Source organism: Camelus ferus, chromosome 1, assembly GCF_009834535.1.
Source record: "Camelus ferus isolate YT-003-E chromosome 1, BCGSAC_Cfer_1.0, whole genome shotgun sequence".
In the NCBI taxonomy this organism is placed as follows: Eukaryota; Metazoa; Chordata; class Mammalia; order Artiodactyla; family Camelidae; genus Camelus; species Camelus ferus.
Genome location: NC_045696.1, coordinates 73,133,751 through 73,155,201, shown reverse-complemented (window position 1 = coordinate 73,155,201; position 21,451 = coordinate 73,133,751). Strand labels below are relative to the sequence as shown.

General features: G+C 37.6%; 1 long non-coding RNA gene across 9 annotated transcripts in view; it reads right to left on the bottom strand.

The window, feature by feature from the left end:
- LOC106729723 overlaps positions 1 to 21,451 on the bottom strand; it is an 85,618-nt gene that overhangs the window by 49,750 nt on the left and 14,417 nt on the right. For 2 of the 9 annotated variants that reach the window (XR_004321426.1, XR_004321425.1), the window contains 7 exons: positions 19,422 to 19,471; positions 13,555 to 16,278; positions 11,231 to 11,275; positions 7,983 to 8,018; positions 7,107 to 7,189; positions 6,062 to 6,218; positions 3,186 to 3,240 (listed from right to left, as the gene is read on the bottom strand). This is a non-coding gene — a long non-coding RNA (uncharacterized LOC106729723). Of the gene's footprint in view, positions 1 to 3,185; positions 3,241 to 6,061; positions 6,219 to 7,106; positions 7,190 to 7,982; positions 8,019 to 11,230; positions 11,276 to 13,554; positions 16,279 to 19,421; positions 19,577 to 21,451 lie in introns of those variants that run through there. The other 7 variants (XR_004321427.1, XR_004321428.1, XR_004321429.1 and 4 more) reach the window with 7 other exon arrangements.

The following is a 21,451-nucleotide window of genomic DNA, read 5'->3' as shown; positions in this document are numbered from 1 at the left end:
TCTTTTTTAACTTTGTATAATTTAGAGTATCCTAAACAATTTTTCATAGACTTTCCCCATCTATTTTGCATTAAAAAAATCTATTTTTATTCCTCAGGGCTAATGTTTTGTTGAACACATTCTGGGAAATTCTCCTCTAATAGACCTTTCACACACTCACACAAAGACAGCCCTATAAGGTAACGTTTATGTTATTTATGTTTGGTTCTGTATTTACCAATTCTTTATCCTCATTTTGTGGATGGGATGTTAATGGACACGCTATTAATTTAATCACTCAACAAATATTTAGGCACAGTGCTAAATGCTAGGCATACAGTAATAAGCAAATCAATCAGGCCCCTGACCTTACCGAGCTTACAGTCCAGGAAAGAAACTGCTGCAAGAGCTCTAGCGTCTTAAAAAGAAAAGGAAAAAAAAAAACCAAAACCAGGAAGCACAAGTAATTTTAGCTGTCTCTGGCACTCATAGTTCATCTGGCTATGTTTGTTTTGTTTTCCCTAATTCTAAAATGAGAGAAGGAAAGAAAAAAAATAGAACATCAGTCCGGAAGTTTACAGTATGTTCTTTGAATAGAGATATGCCATATTTTCCTGAGGTCTACTTATGCTTCAACAGTTACATCCATGGTAATCTTCTAGTAATCCAAAGATGGGCTGCTACTGTTTAGAAAGAGGGAGATAGGAAGGAAAGGAAGGAAGAAAGGAAAAGGAAGGAAGGAATGAAGGAAAGAAGGAAGGAAGGGAGGAAGGAAGACAGCCCAATAATTCCTGCTCTCTCTTCCTATTGTAACTCTTCAGCTATTGATGTTACCTTCTATTTAAGATGATTCCTTTTAAGTGTCAGCTGAAGACCTTGTTTGTTCGACAGTCTGCATGCCACCACTGTCTTTCTAATAATTCAAAGCATATCTCAGATTTAACTCTTGGTGGTAACCACAGGCCCTACCTCTGTCAGGAAATACTTTCCCTAATTAGCTAACCAGCCTTCTTATTCAGGCTCTGACCCTTATGCTGGGGAATCTGTGTCTTCATCTGAACAGAAGGTGTCTCCTAAGCACAGGAAAAGACAGGCCCACGGGCATAGCCAGCATATGGTTCTCCAGAACTGTCCCATCCCTGGAATGCCTACACAAAAATATTAGATGTGGTCCTACCAAAAGGCGCTCTTGAAAGTTTCAAGAAGAGCCTCTCCTTCTTATTAGTTCCTTCATGCCCTATTTTCTTGTATGGAAGTAAGTGACTTGAGGGGTAGCTCCTGTATATACTACTTGAAAATAAATATTGTAGGTTGCTGGCCTTTGGTCGCAGAGGTTTAGGAAGAAGGAAAGGTTGCAGAATTTAGTAGGAAAAAAAAAAAGACTTACAACTAAAAGAGAAAAAAAGGAAGACCTTATGCAAACTATGGTTTCTTAGCTGTATTTTCTGTCATTGGTATGTCACAAATAGTTCTGTAAATCGGTTCTGAGCTGAATCCTCTGGGATATTATAACTTCATTTTGTTATTTCCCTCCTACTCTTCCCAGCATTTCCTTCGACGGGAATAATGTGAGATAAGATCATTGTCAGATACTATAAGGAAAGAACTTCGAAAAGAATTTGGGATTTTCAAGTTAAAATTAACAGCTGTGTTGGTCTATTTTCTTCTTCTAGTTAGCTGCGAATCAGTTTTCTAATTCATTCTTCCCTCTGTCACTTGCCTATTGATAATATGCTAGGCCATGCAGTACTTGTCCCTTTTTATTCCTTTTAATTAACTTTTTAAAAATCAATTATGATTACTTGTATGGATTTCTATTCTCTCTTCTCATCAAATTTGTTTGGCTTATTTTTTATTTACACACCACTACCCACTGCTGTGAATTAACAATAACAAAAAATCTGCACTCTTTCCTTCCACCTCTTGAACTGGAGAAACAGTTAGCTAATAAGAGGCTAAATGAGCCTTAGAGTATAGAGAAGCTGGAATCCTTAAATTATTTAAATTGAAAAATGGCTGGTTTTACAATCAGAAAAACTCAAGTGGACTGTAAGCCCTACTTGATTGTCCCCCCTTATCTGGATGATCTTGTAATGACAGCTGGAGTTATCTGCCATCAGCATCACTGTCCACAAAAGCTTCTGCTCTCTCTGCTCAACTCTTCAGCAGCCCTGGGGAGCTGGAGCTGTTTCAGGGGAGAGGGTCCTAGAGGATTGGAAACTTTATTAAAATGCAAAGCTGTCTCTAATGACAATAAAAGCTCAGTAAACAGTGATAGATCTAAAACCACAGAGCCAGAAATGATCTGCAGAATGAAAAAACCGAGATTTCATACACTGCCACTCATAGGCTGGGGTCACTGTAAAATAAAAAGCAATGTGAAATAAATAGCAGTGTAAAACAAAGAGCAAGAGCCGGAAGGAAAGGAAAATATCACGTTTTAACACAAGCAGTGCAGTAAATGCCATGTGTCAGACCAGTCCTTGCAGACTTCTGTCTCAAGAAGCAGCCTAGTGGAATGTGTTGTGGGAAGTCAGGGTAGTGTCTGCTTTGAAAGATTAGGGAAGTTCACTCCCACCAAAAAAAATTCCTCTCAGTAAGCAACTCATTCTTAAGCTATGTTCATGACTTTTCTGAAACTTTTTGTTACCAGTAAGTAGTATTGGTAGTAATAAGATAGTAATAGGAATCCATCACACTTGGACTTTAAGTCTGAAAGCCCTTTACTTCACTTGCCGTAGACCACGAGGAATCTAACCCTCAACATATATTTTAAGTTATTTGCCCAATTTGACCAATTATACTGTAAAATAAAGTAAGATCTTAAATTTATTTGACACTTTGTCCATTTAACTCAAAGGACTCCATGCATATTACTCACTAGTAAGTTAAAGCACCAAACTATAGAACAATTAAGTTACATGTTATAAACAAGGAAAATTAAAACAAGATCCAGGTAATTTAACTTCAAGTACACTAAGCTCATCATAAATCCCTCTCCCTTTACCTTGCATTCAAAATTCCTTACTAGAAAAAAAATAACTCTAAGCACAAAAAGTCATAAATAATACTTCAAATAGCTCAGTAGTCTTAAAAACCCAAGTAATATGTTCCCTCTGCACTTCAGTGCTTTGAAAACATTTCTCAAGAGGGAATCTAACATTATCATCATCTCAACCACCCACAATTACTTACTGAGTGCTTACCATATTTCTCCCCTTCTCCAATCTTCAAGCCTCATTTTCCCTTCTGCTCAGGAACCTCGAAAAGGGGAAAAAAAAAAAATCAAAGTGTTGATCTAAATTACCTAACTGGTAGTTTCCCTTTTTATGTAACTAGCAAGTTGAGCTAGCAAATGAAAAAGCTAAATGAAGTACCCCATTCCTTCATCTTCAGCAGAAAACATTAAAGTACTGGTCAGATAATAATTACTCCAAATATCACGAGAATCCCCTAAGTACATAATACTTTTGTCTTTATTTCTTCTAAAAATATTGTGTTTACATTTGACATGTTTATATACTGATTTTTGTAATGAGAAAAGACTGGCAGAATTACCTAAGACATTTTTTTCCATTTTCAGTTCAGAGATGCTTAAGGTGTGACCTTATACACAAGCTTCCTTCTCCAATGTAAGAAAACAAGGTTCCCTCTGTCCTCAAAAAAGAGACTGGGCACCATAACACAGAGAGGCCCCTTTGTCCGGCTCTCCCAGCTACCCCCATTAATATGCACTACTGCAAACTTGAGGCCCAGTGAGGAACTCCTTTGACTTGGGAGACTGGATTTTGCAAAACCCAACCTTTGTTCCACAGGGACACTCATGTCAAATGACAGTCCCCCACAGTAATTGTAACTCCACCATGTTCTCCCATTCAGGACAGCGTACTGGAGTGCAAGTGAGTGAAAATAATGCTGTTACAAGGATAACCTTGAGTTTGCTGGAATCCTTAATTCTTAAACCCCAGAATTTTATTATTATTTCACATTTCTTGTAACATATCTGTCACAGCTGATCAAGACACACCAGAGTCTCCTAACACTGGGGTTGAAAAAATACCCATTTAGTGAAACTAGCATCCAAACTGGCAGAGCTAATAAGTGAGAAGAGATCCTTGGACCCCTGGAGCTAACCCGAGATGCAAGAGGGCACTCTCAGCTAGCACTGGCTCTTAGGAATCTTTCAGCGAATGACAAGACCACATCGTACCACTCTGCTTCTTCCAGCCTGGTGTCCCTCACACCGAGTTGGCTCAACAGCCTCAAGTTTATGGGTCAGGATGGGACAGAGGGTGTTTACATTAAAGTAGGTTTTAAATAAGCTTAAGATATCAAAATATTGTTAACAGTATGAAATTAATTTTATGCACCATGACTCAATTTCTGTCCTGTTATTAACTGTATTATTGGTGTGTGTTAAGTTGGACTTTACACTGAAAAAATTATTTTTGAAATTTCCAGTGTGCAAAATGCAATGATTTTCTGGAGAGCTTTTAAAAAGGCCAATACTGACACTATACCCCAGACAAGTTAAATCAGAATCTCTGAGAATGAGACCCAGGCATCAGTAATTTTTAAAGCTCCCCAAGTGATTCCAGTGTGTAACCAAGATTGAGACCCACTGGTCTAAAGAAGGGAAAAGGGCAGACAACGTAGTTCAGTATAGGGAGATACCAAGAAATTATGATCCTGCAGTTATAATTGGTGTTATTTAGATTTGTCAACCTGATGACCTAAGAGCTGCCAATGATCCTGGAGATGGGCCTAAGACATTCCCAGACAGCAGTCATTCCCTGTCTCTATCCTTGGGGCCTTATATCCCTGGGAGACAAGGCAAAAGGAAGTAGTGACTTTTGCATGGCTGTAGAATTCTCTCCAAATTGTTTCAGTAAAATCTTTCTCTACCTCCCTCTCTTTAGAGGCAGGTAGAAGTAGAGAGTCCTGGACCTACTACAGACTTCCTCAGAATACACAGATTCAGACCAGAGTTTAAAAAAAATAATATGGCATGTCTGTTGTGGGCAAGGTGCTCACTTGATTCTTACTACGGCCCCATGAGGCAGGTATTAGATGTACTTCCATTTTACAGGTGAAGATACTGAGAAACAGCAACAAAAGAAGGCTGCCCAAGGTCATACAACTAATGTGTGTCTAAGTCTGGACTTTTTACTCCAAGACAGATGGAAAACTGACCAAGGGTCACCACAGCTATCCATGGACAGCTGTCTGTGTCAAAGGAATCTTTCATTCTTTAGGTAGAGAATCAAATTAGTATGCTAATTGTGTTCTTTGCTAGTATGTGTAAGTAAGCATTATACTCACAGACATAGAAAAGAATCTTAGTGTTCAGACACCAGGATGGTATCTGTCCTCTTTTGAAACAGCATCACTAGTTCTCATGGCCAATTTAAATCTATTGGAGTTTATTTGATTTAAAAAAAAAATGTTTGGAATAACTTAGAGAACCCAGCATATGCATCTAAGCTCAAGCTTACATGGAACCTTTGAAAACAGGGTATGAATCTGTCTAAAAACAGTTCTGAAAATGGAAATCCTCTTGAATTCATGGTGGTAGAAAAAAAAAAGAAAAAAATACATTTTGTATGTTCTCCCTGTGAAGTCCTAGAGTGTGGGTGTAATTGAGATTTGGCATCCATGCCAAACAGCTAGAGCCATCTGTTTCCTATGTGGTAAACTTCTTCTCAACCAGAAATTGCTAGCTACCTAAAGAAACAGCCTCAGGTAGAACCTGCCCTCAACCAATGTGAAGAAAGCAGTTGATTTACTCATCAAGCATTGCCTCATGTCTTATTATGTACTAGCTGCTGTTGCTCCGGCTATTTCATTTTTACGCCTTTCCCAGCTACTGGCACTCCTGTCCCTCTTCCTCTCACACTCCCAAAGACCTTTTCTCTGTCCCTCTACCCTCTGGGCCAAAACCTGCTCTTTGACCCTTCATTCATATGAAGGTAAAAGTGGTTAATAACAGCTAAAAAGAGTTATGATTTCCAGGGCAATATGCATTTTAACAGAGAGAAAATCCTTTCAAGCTAAAAGGGCAATGGTCTTATAATATAATTACAGGCTGTGGTTCCCTGGAGACAGATGAGGCCTGCTCCAATCTTGCCACTCCATGGCAGCCTCCTGCTCTCCTGAGGTCAGGTCCATGCCTGTTCATGCTTTTATCCCAAGTGCTTGGCACAGCATATTTGGCACTTAGTAGTGAAGGAAGCTGTGGCCTAAGGAAAACAAGTAGTAATAACAAGTCACTGACACAGATGAATGGGAAGGTGCTGGATTAGTTTTGAGCCAAAATACCATGGGGAGAGGCTAGGTGGAGCAGTAAAAGGAGGTAACCCCAGGCCATCATTTGAACTCTCCAAGAAGCTAGTGTCAGTTCTGAGAGACTTCTGGGAGTTCCAGTTAGTTCTAGGAACTACAGATCTGGCTTTACTTATTAGCAGCTCTGCTACACTTCAACTTGTTGCATTCAACTTGCACTGGAATTGGGATAACGAGTAAATGAATCATTCAAAAAATATGTATTGAGTGCCTGCTATGAACCAGGAATGCTGCTAGGTGTTATAGGTAAAGCAGCATAAAACCCAGTTCCTGCCCTCGTGAAGCTAACATTCTACTTAGAGTCTGCTGTGAAAGCATTGATTGCATAATTCAGTATTTAATTGGGGTGATGCCTAAGTATGACAAAGGAAAACTGCAGGATACTGAGAAAGCATACATCACAGGGACATGACCTAATACACAAAGTTAGGCAAAGCTTCTCCAGAAAAAAAAGTCAATTAAGCTGATTCCTGAAAGGCAGAGAATTTGGTTTAAAAAATTTTTTTAATAAGTGGACATTTCTAATAAACACCTTTAACATGTGATACTCTAGAGCTAATCCTGAGAATTATCTTGACTCCCTTTCTTGATATGCTTCACGTAGAAAACATTCTGAGGTCCTTGCAACAAGCTAGCCTATTCAAGGTCCTGAATTCAGACAAAAGAAACCATTTCCACAGACGTAAACAACTTCCAGAGGCAACACAAGTATGCTGTGATCCCATCCACTACTGTTACTCTGTGCTCTCACCTAGGTCGTTGGCATGAATGCCTATTTGACATACCCCATCAGTACGCTCTAGACAGGCAGCTTTCAAATTCTGAAATGTCCACAGACAAGACTTTCTATATGGCTCTGTCCAAAAACCTTGGGCAAAAGAAAAGGAGTTAAGAAAAAGGAAATGAGTCAAGGCCCTTGACAACCTCAGAGAAAGCCTGATCTGTACAAGGGACACTTTAACCATCCCGCCCGCTCTTCTCTTAATGTGGAGCCAATTCTTTGTAAGTTTTCCAAAAGACATTCCCAAGCTCATCATAGTATTTTATACATCACCTTTCCTTGTCTCCCTTCTTTAGCTAATTAAATTCTTGTTCCTAAAAACTCAGTTCTAGCATCTTATCCTCTTACCCCACTGTCCCAATCTAATTTAGATATCCTTTCTTGTGCTCTCATAGAATGCTGCACTCTTATACCTTATCAGTTATATTATAATAATTGATTTACTTATCTGACTCATCTACTACTTATGGGAGTAAGTTCCTTAAGGACAAGACTCATGTTTTAATCATTTTTGTATCCCTACTTCCTAGCAGAGTACTACTTTAAAAATCCACTGAATGAATTAATGTCCATGCATGATAGTTACTCTTCTTAGTCTCTGGAAGGACATAGAGACTTAGTTTTTATATATCTAGTGAACAAGTCTGGTTTTGTATGTAGGAAACTTCTGACCTATGCCAGGAAATTCTTCTCCATTTATAGATAAGCCTGTTGTAGTTACTTTAACTAGGCTGTTGCTCTATATGCTCTATAGTCTTCTTTGAAAACATCTTAAGAACTAAATAGGGAACCCTCTGACACTGTTGGTGGGAATGTAAATTGGTACAGCCACTATGAAGAACAGTATGCAGGTTCCTTAAAAAACTAAAAACAGACTTACCATATGATCCAGCAATCCCACTTCTAGGGCATGTATCTGGAAAAGAAGAAAACTCTAATTCAAAAAGATACATGTTCCCCAATGCTCATAGCAGCACTGTTCACAATCCCCAAGACACAGAAGCAACCTAAATGTCTATCGACAGCTGAATGAATAAAAAAGATGTTATACCTACACACATACACGTGCGTGCACGCCATGGAATGTTACTCAGCCATAAAGAAGAATGAAACAATGCCATTTGCAGCAATGTGGATAGACCTAGAGATTATCATACTAAGTGAAGTCAAAGGCAAGTATTGTAATATTATTTATATGTAGAATCTAAAAACATTATTCAAATGAACTTATTTACAAAACAGAAATAGACTCACAGACATAGAAAACAAACCTATGGTTACCAAAGAGGAAAGGGGGGGGTATAAATTGGAATTTGGGATTAACAGATACACACTACTATATGTATAAAGTAGATAAACAAGGACCTACTGTATAGCACAGGGAACTATATTCATTGTCTTGTAATAACCTATAACAGAAAAGAATCTGAAAAAGAATATCTATATATATTACACACACACATATAACTGAATTACTTTTCTGTACACCTGAAACATTGCAAATCAACTATACTTCACCAAAAAGAACTAAATAGACCAGTATGCATGGTTCCACTGATCAACATATCAGCCAAGAACACAAGTAGTTTTGATGTCCTGTGCTGAATAAGATAGAATCATATGCGTAAGTCTGATCTTTTAATCAGTGCATTTTAAATAACTTCCATGTTTCATATTAGAAATGGCATAATTTCCAAGCTAGAAGCAAGGAAAGAATGAACCATGCCTAGCAGGATGTTTATCATGTAGTAAGTACTTAAATATTTATTTAACAAGAAAAGGAAAGGATACATTAAAAAAGGAATAATTGGATGCATGTATAAATATAGCATAATCCACAGGAATCATCAAGCCATAAACTAGAATAAAAGACTTACTTTTGGAAAAAATAACTAAGCCATCAAACATTAAAAATAAAGGCTATAGGAGTGAGGAGGGTTTCATTCAGTGGTAGAGTGCCTGCTTAGCATGCATGAGGTCCTGGGTTCAATCCCCAGTACCTCAATTAAAAATAAATAAACCTAACTACCTCCCCTGCTAAAAATAAACTAAAAATATTTTAAAAATTAAACATAAAATGACATAAAAGCTATAGGAAAGTCACATTTTCCAAACAAACAGGATCCAAATGTCATTCAAACACTGAAAAAGAGTGTGTTTAAAAAAAATACTAACCTGAAAGAGGCAAAAGTTTAATATATGAGGAAAACATATTATAAATTCTAAAGATACCCTGTACCACCCGTTCTGTCTTCTCACACCCCTTGCCTCCCCCACACATACACAATCACCATCCTTACATATACACATCACAGTTGTCTACTTGCTTTTCCTGAAAGAGCCTTGATTTGGAAAAGAGTAAGTTAAGAGATTACGGTAGGGTAAGATAAAGTCCTGCCAGCTGAAATTCCCCTTCCTTGTCTGCCTATTTATCTTCAGGATAGGCATAATTGCCACCTCTTCTATGGAAACCCTTTTTGATCTATGCTAGCTCCCAGCCAATTGCCCCCTTCCTCTGTACCATCACTACTACTTACCTCTTCTTCTCTTCTGCACTTATTTCACTCTCTTTACTTATAGGTGCCTACATGTGTCCTTTCTCTAGAATAAGAACTTTGAAAGAGTGGTTGTGTCTCATTTATCTTTATATTCCATTCTCCCTCTCTTCCTTCTTAATTTCTAACCCAGCACCTAGCAAAGAGTAGGAACTCAGAAAATGTTAGCATGGAAGGGAAGAAGGAAAGAAGAAAAAGAAGAAAGAAATTTATTTCTGATGAAAAAACTACTTGTCTTCTTCCTTTAAAATATTTTCTCTTTTCAAATTCAGGGGACAGCCTTTTTTCCCCTAGGTGTTAAGGTGTCTGCCCTTGAACACCTTACTTTGGCAAAGTGCCCAAATTCCATCTCCAACCAGCTGAGTCATTTTCAGTTCCTTTGTGATTCATTCATGCTCTTCCCCTTCATTGACACGTTAACATTTCATGGTGAGTGGGTCCTGTTCAGCTGGCAGCCCCCCTCACCCCACACCTCTAAGATGTACTCACTTCACTAGTTCCCAACTGCCTGCCTCTTGGGGAGCTCTCAGTCATCACCACCATCTAGCGAACAGAGGAGTTGTTTGTTTGCTGTTGTCATGCCTTAATTTTAATAATTAACGTGAAGCAAACTCAGAGAATGAGAGATCTCTGCTAGAGGCTGTCTTCTCTTACATGTTTTCAAAAGCACCTAGTTCATGTGAAGAAAGTGAGAGAAATACAGATAATGAAAGAACTGGGCAGACCTCATATCTACTTAATTTGGTATCTTGTTAAAATCTCTCATTTTTATTCTTCTCAAATATCCATACTTCTTACCTCCATGTCCTCTGCAATAGTGACTCTCAATGCATTTCTAGTTTGATCTTGCTTTTTAAGTGTTGAATTTATACAGCAATAATCCAGGAGCAAATTTAGTAATTAAAAATCTAGCATTTCTAAGGCATGGCATACAAGGGTTTCTATTTACTGACTTCCAAAAGGAAATCACACACACAAATATTTGTTACAAGGTTCGCATTTCAGGATTTTCTTTTGTGCCTTAGTCCCTTAGTAGGTGCTCAATAACTCCCCGCTGACACACTGATTCATTTTAGTAGCTCCCTGTTATTTCCAAAAGACAGCATTTTCCAGACTTTTCTGATCAACAAATGAAACGTATGTTTTCTTAAAGCTGTGGAAATAGAATAATTCATATTGCGAGGTTATTTATTACCAGCCAGACCCTCATCTTGCTCTATGGGGCTCTGATAATCACCTATTTCAGAAGCCATTAGCCTTCTGTGTGTTGTAAAGCACTCTTCACTGTAACGTGTCTGTGCCTTTGTATTCTAGGAGGAGGAATGGTGTGTAGTGAAGTAACAGACCTCTGTTGACCAAGTAGGAAAGTCTTTGATACACAAATAGTACGTTAAAATGCTTTTATTTGATAGTGTTGAAATTAAACAGCGTGTGGAATCCCTGCCCAGGTATGGGAACGTATAAAACCTCTGAGAACATGTACATTAATTCAAATGCTTAACATTACTGAAACACAGACTTATAAGAAAAATGCACACTGAAAGAATGTAATAATCAAAGCTTAGGCACTTACAGGAGGACAGCAGGAGCTGGATTTAACTTATTGATTTTAGAGCCACTGTTTAAAAAAAAAAAGAGTAAAATATTGCTTTTACTGTTTGTCAGATAATAATGACTGTTGTTGCAAATTATAAAATTTAATTAGCTATATAAATGCCAGAGGAACAAATAGTGTGCTATTGTCTTGATATCTTCCTAGAAATTAGTCTTTTAAAATAACTTTGCCATATTAATCATCTAAAAATATTTTTGATCACTGAATTAATAGTTTGCAGCCTGTTTTCAGGTACTCATTGCCATAGGTGATTGCTTCTTAATTACTACATGGGTTCTTTCTATTCACTCATATTAATTCATGTTTTCTGGCACAGTCCCAAAAGGCAGCCTTTCCCTATATCTTCTAATTACTTCTATAATTGAATTTGCCCACTTTTTCTAACCTATTTTTTAAACTGACTGTGTTTGTTCATGGTTTATTGTGTCTTTTTTGTGTCAGTTCTCTGCAAGCAGAATGTACATTGATTCTTTCCTCGTTTCTCATTAATTTTCAAGAGCTTTGCTGCATGTCTGTTTTTTCAGTCTGTCAGACCTATTGCTGGACCAAAAAAAAAAGACTTATTATTAAAGGTTAGGTAAAATAGACTGAAGTTAATTAATTCATTAGTAACTCTGAGCCAATTACTGAAGCCTTCTCTTATTTATATACTTGTTAACAAGACAGAAATGAGAAAGGCCAATTATAGGCACATGTCCTTCAGAAGTTCAGCAAACCCAGAGCTTATGCATTTGTTGATACTCCCCCTGAAAATTCAGTTTATCTATCAGACATGTGAAACTACATTTAAAAAATTGTTGAGTAACACTTTATTCCATTCTATCAATTGATAAATTTTAAAGGGTTTTTCTCCCTCTTCAGATTTTTAGTATGTCTAATAGTACTAAGTTCTTCTAAAATTATCTCAAGAGTATTACTTAGCCTTAGAGCAATTATAAAAATAGGAAAAAAATTATTTTTTGATTTTCATTTTCTTCTTTCTAAGGTATTGAGCTTTTAATTCTTGAAGTGGTATAACTGATTAGCAGATTTCATATACTACAACCCTTTAAATATGTTCCACTTGATTTTTAGTGAATATGCCAAAACTTTATAACATGTGGTAAGGCAGTTTTTCCCAGATTTCTCCTGGTGATCTATATTAAAAATTTTAACTGCTTCTTCTATATAAACTACCTGCATTGTACATACTATAACCATCACTTCACCTTCCCTGACTCAGAAATATTTAACGGGGGTTAGGAGGGAATGGGGTTGGTGATTGATTAGTGATTAGTTTTTTGCACATTTATAGTCTCTTTAAATGTTTGTGTCAGCATAGGACCAATAAATTAACAGAATGAACTGACACTAATATCTCAATAAGTTGACTGGCTGTTTGGCTGAGGTAAAACTATTTGAGGTATGTTTTTTGTTTTCCTTTTTTTTTTTTTTAACTTTTTTTAATATCATGTAGACATGGGTTTCCATAGTCAAGTGATGCCAAAATAATAAAAAATGTGCCTAATTTAGTTGTTCCTCAGTTCCAAATGTATTAAAATTTAATCAGTTATTTTATAGCATGATAATAACAATCACAGCATTAGAAAATGAGAAAGAATCTCAGCAGATGATTACCCTGGGTCCTTGATTCTTGAAAGACCAAAGAATAAAAGTTCAAAAATATGCAGTGTGCCTTATTCAGGAAGCCTTTCTTAATACTTTCTACATCTGAAGTTAATAATTTCTTGCCTCCAAATTTTCATACCCTCTTATTTGTAACCATTTTATGAACCTTTTCACTTTTTATCCTGCATTGTAATAACTTGTCTTTTTCTCTGCTGAATTATTACTTAATTGAGGAAGTAACTGTATTTTATGTTACTTTGTAGCCCAAGCACTTAGCACAATGCCTGACAAATATCAGACCTTCAATAAATATATGTCAAAAGAATTAGGAGTGAGGAGTCCATAATCTCTTTTTAACATGTTTGTTGTCTAACCTCCCTCACTGTCTAGGCTAACTAAAGAATCTCTTGCTTGAAATCAGTTAATGTATCTTAATTTTATGTGGTAACTGCAGTAAATTGGCAACAAATGTTCCGTTATTAATTCATCGTGCAGGCTTCTCTGCTCAAGATTAAAAGTCTATACTAATTTTTCCTCAGATGAACTGTTTTTCATTCCTCTAATTACTACATGACTATTTTTTGTGGCTTTACCAGCCTCGAGTTTGTTACTTTGGGCCAAGACCACACAGGCCCTTGTTACTCTTTCCAATTTCATGTGCAGTGCAGACACACCTATATGAAACAGAAGTTAGATTTCTCCGTAGGGCTTTTCCCCATCAGTTCTCCATGCCCCTGTTTCAGTGAAGCTGGTTTTCCTTCAGTTAACTTTTGTGTATTGTCCCTGACTCTTTTTTTACCCTTCCTTTCTTCCTTCTTTCCTTTTCTCCCTCTCCCCTTCCTTTTTTTTTTCTTTTTTTTTTTTTTAAATAAGGCATTTCAGAGTTATGTCTCCTAAAAACAGCACTTCATATATTTATAATGATTTCCAGTGTATGAGCTCTTTCCACAGATACCATCTCATTTGATTCTTACAGGCTAAGTATTATGCAGGTGAGGAAACTAAAATTCAAAGAGGTTAAGTGACTTGCCCAAGGCCACACAGCTAGTTACAATTTCAGTTTTTAAATTCCTGACTTGTTTGCCAGTGAGAACAAAATTCAGGTCCCCTTTTCTTAGTATTTCTTATCTTTTATGTGAGGGAACTACCTAATATACTCCCCAGACAACTGGATTTGCAGCCAACTAAATGATATTTCCAGTAATTATACAGGTCATCATAAAGGGAAAAAATGTGGCCTAGTACCTTAATGTGTATATATTATGCAAAAACACAGATTCTGATTCAGCAGGTCTGCATTTCTAATGAGCTCTCAGGTGGCCCATGGGGCCGATGCTGCAGGTCCACAGACCTCACTTGGAGTAGTTAGGCCTGGTGGACCGAGTAAGGCTCTGGAGCTGGAGGGACTTGATTCAAGTCCTGGCTCTTCTGTTTACTATGCCCTGGGGTGAGCTACTTAGCACCTATGAGCCTCGGTTCTTCATCCTTAAAATAAAGACAGTAATATGTATCTCACTGAAAGCCAAGGGAATTGCCTTTCAATGAATTGGCATCCTTCCTCTCCACACTACTGCCTGATCAATCTTCCTAAGGTCTCCCTCCACTCAGAAACTTTCTAGTGAGCCTCACTGCTTGGTGAACTAGGGACAAACTCCTCCCCTTGAGCTCCAAACCCTCAACGTTATAGCCAAAGTCCCCTTTCTAACTTGAGCTCTCCCCACTTCCTACTCACACCTTCTGGTAGCCAACACATTAGATTTCTTACTGCCTCTTCTTGATTCCCCTTTGTTCTAGTCAACCTTCATCATATCCACTTTATCCTTTCTTTAAGTCTCTTTTCCCATCCAGGCTTTTAATGGAAGTGTTTTCCTGCTCTCATCTCCTCGTACTCCTAACTCCCACACATATCTAGATATGTGTCTCTGAATCTGAATTCTTATAACACTCTCTTTGTATCTTTGGATGGTTTCTTTTATATTGTTCCTTATGTTCCAGTTATTTCTGTAATTATCTCATATCCTAGTAGACTCTCAGTTACTTGAGGATGGGGATCAGGTAGGTATTGTTCAGATATCACAGATACGCAACTTTGGGGCGCAGACCTGGATACATACCTCAGCTCCATCATGTGCCAGAACAAGCCTCCACACCTATTTGACCTCCAGTTTTCCCATCTTTAAGTAGGTGCCAAAAATGCCTAACTTGCAGAGTTACTGGGAAGAAATGCTGTATATAAAATACCTCACACGGTATCCAGTACAAGAGCTCATGTCAGTGAAATTGAGCAAATTAGAACTGACCATGTAATCCCAACACAACTCAGACATTTATTCTAGTGTATGAATAACTGGACCCAAGCCCAGGCTTCCAGTTTGTGTGAACATTTTAACATTTTCTTTTCTGTCTATGTTTATGTCCATGTTAAGTCTCACCAGAATATTCCATATTCAGCCCTTTTCAAATCAAAGTACATTTGTTGATCTAGCGCCCAGTGAGTATAGTTTGCAGTGATAATGGAAAGGTAACAAGAGTATGGTTTTTAAAAAAAAGCATGTGATTTATAGTTAAGCCTAGGTTTGAATCCAAACTGTCACTCTCTGGCAATTTCCCTAATCTCTCCAAACTATAACAATCTCAGAAGTTGGATTTGAGATGTTTTTACTTTCTTTTTTGTATTTCTCTGTATTTTTTAGACTTTTTAAAAAATAAAGAGCATTTTATTTCTGTAGCCCAGAAACAATAATAATATTACCATGAGTAATAGTAATAACGTTTAATGCCCCAAATCTCCACTTCTGTAAGTTGAATTTATATGTATTTTTTTTCTTGACTGTTCAAGGCCCTCATCAATTTAAATGTTTTGATTATTTCAGTAATTGCTAAGAACAGTACATTTCTTTTTATATTCTTATCAACTAGTTTTAAAAAACAACTAAATATATCAATAAACTGTATCGCCATTCAGTTTAACACTTTGGGGGACAAACAGTTTTTTTTATAACTAGAAGTTAAATGCTGTCACTGTAACCAAATTTGACTCACGCCTGGACACAGTATGAGAGAGAGATCCAAGTTGTAGCTAAACTTAAAGCAGTCAAAGCCAAAGTCACAGCCATAATCAGTATGTTGTTTTGTTAGTGTGGGTAAGGAGGGGTTTTTTTTAAAGAAAAATAGAAAATGGGGCAAACCTTGTTTTAATTAGGGACTATATGGAAAGAAAACTAAATGCCTATATTAAAACCCATTCTTTCAGACTACCAGTAACATTGTCCCTCAGCCTCAAGAGACAATCATAAAACAATAACTCAGAGTGCTTTTAGCACAAGAACTGAAGTTGTACACTGTGCCTGTAAAGTCCTATGTAGAAGGAAGGCAATGTTTAAAGCTGCTGTCTCCACCTGAAAAAAAAAAAAGAAAGAAAGAAACGGGGATTCTGAATCAAGGATGTATACATTTTCTGTCTTTCTGTCTTGTGGGTCTTTACTGCTAAAAATATTTTTATGAAATTGCTCTGTGCTTTAAGCTTCGTGTGGTCTTGTTTGCTTCTTCTCAAATCTCAAACCATGACATAGTTATGAAACATCTTGAGTTATTAAAAGTAGAGAAATTGTATTTTGTTTGTGAAATAAACAGCAGGCCAAGCAATGTCTTCAGAAAGAAAGATCTTATTTTGTATGAAAAAAATGTCCTTTTTCATTATAAGCTAAAATGAAGGATGATTCCTGGACAAAGAGACAGAAATTATCACTTGCAAGCTGTTATGTTGAAGCTGTCTGCATAGCTACAAATGAAGCAGAGACTGGTTTCTTTTTCTTGGCCTATTTGGCCAGTATAAAGCATCTTACTGGGTGATCAAATCTTGAAAAGTCACCTTGAGATTTAAGTTACCAGTCTGCAGCATTTCGAGGATCAACTTAACAACAAAGAGAGATTTAATTTCACTTCCTGAGGCATAGACACAAACTGAGATGCAGCCTACCAAATGGTTGTGAGCATGGGCTTCAAGTTAGACCCACCTGAATGTAAGCCCCAGATCTACCCCTGGCTAACCATGTAATCTTTGGCAATTTAATCTCATGAAGCCTGTTTCCTCATCCGTGGGGATTATACCATATTTCACCAGAGTTAAGACATAAATTTCTTCCACACTTTAACATCTCTGATGTCAGAAGGCATCTTACAACTGATGATTTGTCATGGTTTAATTAGCAAAGCCTTTTCTTTTCTTACTAGTACATAAATTAATTGTGGATTTAACCACCTATGGCATTTGAGATTCAGTTAAATAATATATATGTCATAGAGTTGTTTTGAGATAAAAATAAAACAGAGATGTAAAACCTAGTACCTGGCCCAGAGAAGACTCTCGGTAAATAATACCAATTAATGTAGTACAGTACGATTTTTTGTAACTTTGGCATTTTTCTGTCATTTTAGTTATAGTTTTTGTTTGCCAAAACTAGAAGTTAATTTTTTTTTGCAAAATCCTTGTGTTGGGATAGCCTGCCTACTGAATTAATTGTTCATCAAATTTCATCTAATTTCTCTGGCAGCAAGATATTGACCCTAAGGGTATAAATCTGAAACATGATCAAAATAAAGGCTTATGAACGTCCACACTGATTTATCAGATTGAGCTGTCTGCAGACAGGAAGTCAGTAGTGCGCACGCTTCACCAGTGCCTGGCCCATGGCTATTAGCACTACTGCAGTGGTGTTAAGAGGCAGAAGCATGCAAGGAGTGGGTGAAGAGCACAGATTCTGAGCCAGACTGGCTGAGTTCAAATCTTGGCTCTTCCCCTTACAAGCTCTGTAACCATGGACAAGTTACTTAACTTCTCTGTGGCCTCCATTTCCTCATAGGGTTGTTGTGAAAATTAAATGAACAATGTCCATGGGGTGCTTTGTAAGTTTGCTATTATTGAAACACATCCTTCTTGTGTTCAAGTTCCTTAAAAAAGGGCTGAGTTTTCTGACACTAAAAGGGAATATTGTAATCAATTTACTTTTCAAGCAAGTAACTGTTATAATTCTATTAGAGGTTTATATATAAATATATGTTTATGTGTTATACAAAACATATAACATGCAAAGAGTCCCTTTGAGATATTTGTAATCATGTGGCCCAGCTGATAAAACTAGCCTACTTAGCAATAAACATGACTGAAAAAAAAAAATCAAATTAAGTCTGAGGTTGCTTCCAACAGCCTCTGGGTGTCTGTATATATCTTGTTATGGTTTAAAATTCAGTGTAATATAGGTCAGCTTGTACCCACAAGAAAGGGTCACTATGACCAAGAATTTTAGAATGGCCTCCTTCTAACATTTGTTCACTTGTAATTCATATTATTCTAATTTCTTATAGCTGTGAATATGACTATTATGCCTAGAACAACTATGACCATCAAGCATGTATCTCTAAGCACTTAGATTGGGTGTGGCTTTTAACTTATTGATCACACCTTTTAAAAATACAGAATCAACTCTGAAATGAAATAAAACTTACCAATAGTTCATCATTATTTTGGGAGTGGTAATTCACTTGAATAACTGTAATCAGTATTATTTTTCATAAACCAAAGCACATTTTTAGCTTTTCTCTTCTCTCTTTGTTTAAATTTTGTTCAGTCTCTAAATCTGTCATCAGTGTCAATGCCGAAAGACTACAGCATAGTGTGTTAGAATGTTGGTGTCCCAACAACTTGGCTCCAAAACCCAGTCTACCACTCAACTAACCCCCAAAATCTTCAATAAGATTTGCTCTTGCTCATGTCATAAGTCTGGTAAGGGGTGGGTGGCCTTCCTTTATCCTGTAGCTCAGCCATCTAATGCATGCTTCCCACAGTCATCCTGGTAGGAAAGGCAGAACCTGGAAGGGCTCTTTTAGGAGCCAGAACTGGAAATGACTTAAGTCACTTACATCCAGTTCCATTATCTAAAACACAGTCACATGTCCGTAACCAAATTACAAGGGAGGCTGGGAAATATCATCTTACTACTTGTTCAGTTAGAAAAAATGGTATGGTGAATATGTAGCATTTTCCCTGCCATAGCCACTTACTAGCTGTATAACTTTAAGCAAGTTACTTAACTTCTCAGAGCCTCAGTTTTCTCATTTGCAAAATCACAATAATAATACCTATCTTGCAGAGCTGCTGTGAGGATAAATGAGAGAAAGAATCTAAAGCACATGGCATATGATAAGTCCTTCATAAAACTGTTATGTTTTATTACTAATAATCAGTACTTTCTCCTTAAAACACATACATACATAGGACCCAAGTTATTAGCACCCACCAGTGGAACTCTCTACTGAGCTTCTAGATACTGCCTAGCCTGTTGGGAGTACAGGAATCAAGGCAGCCTAGACCATTGGCCATGGGACTGATGTCCATAAAAGCATCATACTACATGGGCTGGGGTAAGGAGAAACCAAAGCCAGGGCAGGATCCTGAAAAGAGGTTCTATGTTCTCCTGGAATCTTAGAGGGGAGGATTTTAAGGGATAAATTAAAGTGGTGGAGGACAGAGGGGAGAACTCACCAGTTGTGTCAACTTGTGCTCAAAGTGGACCCCAAGTCCCAAGATGGCAGCTGCAAGAAAGGCGGGAAAATGAACACATACTGAGTACTTACAATGTAGCAGGCATCATGCTGGGGCTTTCACACAAATGACCTCATTTACTTTTCACCAAAATCCTTAGGTAAGAATCATTAACCCTTGTTTCCAGTACAGTCAAAGTAACTCACCCAAATTTACATAGCTAGTAAGTGATGCCACTGAGATTGGGTCTTCAAAGTCCTAATGTAGTGCTCTTCATGCTACACCACCACTTTACATCTCCCAGTGTTGCTGAATTGTGCTGAGGACCAGTAGATCTTAGAGAATAATCAGGGAGTTTATTCTCCTTGGGAGAGCAGGAAGTAGATCAATTTACCTCCTCAAGCAATCCCCACCCCCACTTCTCACGTGACCTGTATTTTCAGTAGTTGCCTTCCAAACACACACCGGTATATCCCTATCTGCTTGCTAATGTTTGAAATTAATTTCACTAAGAGAGGCAATGAGGATGAGGATGGGTTTCCATTAACATGTATGTGATATCATTTCTTTGGGGGAGCATGTGGAGGATGGAATGACTTTACTGTGTACAGCATGTATTTGGATGGAGAAAGCTGATTAAACCAAGGCCATCACTCCATCAAACCCAAAAAAAAGTGCAGAAGAAGTTCTGAGTCCTCTGTAGCCATGTAAGCCTATTATATGGTGGGAACTAGTCCCATAAAACAGTCTCATGAAATGAACCCTGGGTACCATGCCATAAAGTACCCTCTACCCTCAGGGTATCCAAATGTATCCAGAAAAACCAAGGGCTTTGGGGCTTGGCATTTTACAGCAACAATATGAAGACAGAACTACATCTGCAGCAGCAGAACTGAAATGAATATAAGACCAGGTTTTTCCAATCTGTCAAAGTAAATTTACTTGGAATTGTGAGCAGCATAAACTCTGTAAGTTCCAGTCTCTTCTTCTATTTTTAACATGTTAGGATTCTACCTAATGATTTGGGCAAGTGTAAGAAATAGTTCATCACCCAAGATGCCTCTTTTCTTTGCCACATATTTTGGAACTCCTCTCTCATCTCTGTGAAATGGTGTCTTCCTTACTATTACTTTTCATGGGTACTACTTAGAACAGAGTTTTCATAATCCGTATCATACTGAGATGTAATGAGTGTAATGGTTAGTGGTATAGAGTGTAGTGGTTAGTGGTTAAGAGTGTGAGCTTTGGAGCCAGAGAACCTTTGTTTGAACCCAGGCTTCATCGTGTACAAGCTATCTAACAGTGGGCAAGTTACTCTTGTGTGCCTCAGTTTCCTCATCTGTCCAATTTTGAGGTTAATGGTGCTACATCATAAGTCTGTTTGAAGGATTAAATAAGTTAATACATGTAAAGCAATTAGAAAAGTGACTGACACATGGTATGAGCCCAAGTCTCTAGCAAGGATCTCAAGGATGGGGGAAAGAGGTCAGGGGAAAGATGATCCAGGCTCTAACCAATTTCATATCATGCAGTGGGATGAAGAAGAGGTAACATAAAGTGGCTAAAATTTGTCTCGCTGGTCCATGTCTCAACAGTTCTGAAACAAAGGCCAGTGCCTTTTGAATTTTAATGTGCGTATGAATCGCCTGGAGATCTTGTTAAAGTAAAGACCTATCCATTAGGTCCAAGATGCAGCTTGAGAGTGTGCATTTCTACCAGGTGATGCTAACGCTGCTGGTCTGCAGACCTCACACTGAGGATCCAGAGTCCAGAGCATGCCTATTCTCAATGCCACACAACCTCTTTCTCTAGGATAGGAAGATCTCCAGGGATCTTCCTTTTACCCAGCCTCTTTTTTTGTCATTTTGATCATGGGTCATAGGTCAAAACAATGTTTGAAAATAAGTATTGATTTGGAGGAAAATGGCACAGATATTCTATCCTAAATTATATAAAAGTTTTAATCCTTAAACATTTGATGACTTTTCCTCTTAGAATCCAAAACTGGCTTCTCCTTTCTGCTCATTAAT